At 36.5% G+C, this 2724-nt stretch overlaps 1 long non-coding RNA gene across 1 annotated transcript in view; it reads right to left on the reverse strand.

Moving 5' to 3' along the window:
• Nucleotides 1-2724, reverse strand: part of LOC106871798 (uncharacterized) — an 18516-nt gene that overhangs the window by 2178 nt on the left and 13614 nt on the right. The window contains exon 2 of the long non-coding RNA XR_001409698.2: nucleotides 279-400. This is a non-coding gene — a long non-coding RNA (uncharacterized LOC106871798). The remainder of the gene's footprint in view (nucleotides 1-278; nucleotides 401-2724) is intronic.

A 2724-nucleotide genomic window follows, 5' to 3' on the forward strand; every position in this document is an offset into this window, starting at 1 on the left:
GGGGTTAGATGATGGGGGTGGTGTTTTCAAAGGGCTGGCATGTGTAACCTGATCACCTCTGCCGATCAAACTCCCAGCCCATGCGCTCCCGTCGCGACACTGATTCTGCCCAAATTTGACGTCGATGTTACTTAGTTTGGTTTGAAATAAAGAACTTGATTAGCTTAATAATCCTAACTTAATCCCGGGAAAAGCCGGGCTATACTGCTAGTTTCCTATATTTTATACGAATGTTTTCTTTTTTTTCATTTAGTTAGAAGGAGAGAAGCAGTACTTACGACTTTTAGAAAAAGTGTAGCCCTATACCATCAAATAAAAATCACTCTTTTCATGTTCACCTTCAACTTCTGTAGACTGATGATGGCAAGGAGAAATGTTGAAGTTCGTCTTTATTGGAATCCTGCAGAGGAGGAGTGAACAACGACATTTGAGAAATCAGGATCAAGGGAGGATACATGAGATGGGCCAGCGGAGTTTGGGTGCGTAGCTAGCTAGTTCAGAGTAGTAGTAGTAGTAGTAGTAGTAGTATTTGTTGTTGTTGTTGTTGTTGTTGTTGTAGGTACAGGAATGGTTAACTGCTGTGTGGTTAATGAGTTTTTCACCAATCTGCTTAGTCGCTTGCTTTGGGATGTCTTATAGCTTGTTGTTGTAGTTATTGTTGTTCTTCTGTGATGTTTAACCCCAGATTAATTCTGACTGAGGAGATTTATAATCAAAAGTTTTCAAGCTCTGACAACCCCACCGTTCACACGGGTACTGCATACCTAAATTTACATTATGTAATTTTCAAAACGATGAGGTATCATTATTATTATTATTATGGCCGGGTTCCAATCCAAGCCGTAGCAACAAAGTCCACCCGTCACACTCCTCGGTCCATCATCACTGCCTCGAGGTTTTGTATACAATCCAGGCCAGTGTCTACTATCAAGTCGTCGATGTGTGACGACGTTTTCCTCTTCTTATATCACCATGAAGTGGGTTCCACAGCACTAATTTAGATGCTTCCAGTTGAGGGTGGCGTACGCAGTGACCAGATAGTCGCTACCGTCTTTGCCTGATCTACTCGCTAACTTTCAGCAGGTCGACAGGAAATGCAATCTACAGGAGGAGTGTGCGGCCCTGTCAGTATTAAGCTGTTGAAAAGCCAAAAGAGGTATCATTTAAGGGGAGATTTAGTTCTTATTTCTATGCTGTTCAAGTGACCTTATACAAGTTCTTTCCATCTAGACCAGTGGTTCTTAAATGGAGTACATATGGCCCTTGGTGATCCATATAAGATTTTGATGTTAAACTTTATGTGAAATAAACTGGTTATACTTCTTACACCTACACAAGATATTTTAAGAATTTTTTATGCAACTCTTAATAATAACTAATTATAAAATATAATAGGATTTTTTAAACATCGAGTGGCTAGCATTTCTCAACCGGGGTTCCTCGGAACCCTAAGGTTCCGCAAAAGGTTCCTATGGGTTCCACGAGAAAGAGTGAGATAAGCTAATGTTAATTTCATGGTCGTAATATTACTATACATGCACAACATATTATTGGTTATTGTAATATTGTAATATAGACATCTATCATCCTATCAAACCTATTATGTTATCAAACAAAATATAAAAACCATTGGGGATATATTTAGTGGTGTCTGTAATCTATAGACACACTACACACACACACACACATATATATATATATATATATATATATATATATGATATTTATGATATTTACTACGGAAACTGCGATGAAAAAGATATGAGAAAGATATGGTATATAATGTTTTTGTGTAGGGGTTCCTTGAGACATGTAATTTATTTTAAGGGTTACGCAAGGGTAAAAAGGTTGAGAAAAACTGGAGAGAGTCCATCTAAATAAAGTAGGAAGCAAAGGGGTTTATAGGTATATAAATGGTTGAGAAATACTGGTCTAGGCTGTTTATGCCAATAACTCCAGAACTGTCCCTGGATATCTGTTCAGTACTTTGATATAAGCTTTAGATCTGCAACTGACCAACGCTTAAACATTCCCGCGGTCTGAAGAACAAACTATTATCTGAGGCATAATTTGTGAAATATAATACATCTGGGGCAGTCACGAGAGATCATTTTAGACTGTGAGGCGTGGAATTTGGAATTACTTCATGAATGCTAATGAGGTGTTCATCTGAGGGAGAGGTGCAGCATAGCTGATAAAATTTGAGCTTCAGAAAGCCCTGTGGGCGCATATTTCGGGTCATCAGTCTAACAGGAAGGTTAATATGAAAATAGTCGGTCAGTTTAACAAAGAGAGAGAGAAAAAGAGCGGGGGATAAAACATTGCAAACAACGAATGAAATAAACATGAAATGAAAAAATTGTATAAATAAAAGCTCGTATAAATAAAAGCTCATGTACCGAATATTTAAATTTGTGAACTTGAAATTTTCAATAACAAAAGGAAGTTCAGAAAGTAAATTTTCCTGAAAACTTCAATTTTTATAAAATCTCAATTGCTTAATTTATCGTAATTGTAACATATCTCTAATTTAAACAAACTTCATTTATATGTTAAATCATCATTAATGAAAATGGAGGTGAGAGAGAGATTGAGAAGCTATTGTAAATGAAAGCGGAAATTTTCGCCTGCAGCGAATATTGTTTATTAAACATTAAAATCTACTCTGCAATGAATACAACGAATATACAAATTTGTGAAAAACATGTAGTTCAAATATTCGAT

Source organism: Octopus bimaculoides, chromosome 7 (assembly GCF_001194135.2).
Source record: "Octopus bimaculoides isolate UCB-OBI-ISO-001 chromosome 7, ASM119413v2, whole genome shotgun sequence".
NCBI classification, from domain to species: domain Eukaryota; kingdom Metazoa; phylum Mollusca; class Cephalopoda; order Octopoda; family Octopodidae; genus Octopus; species Octopus bimaculoides.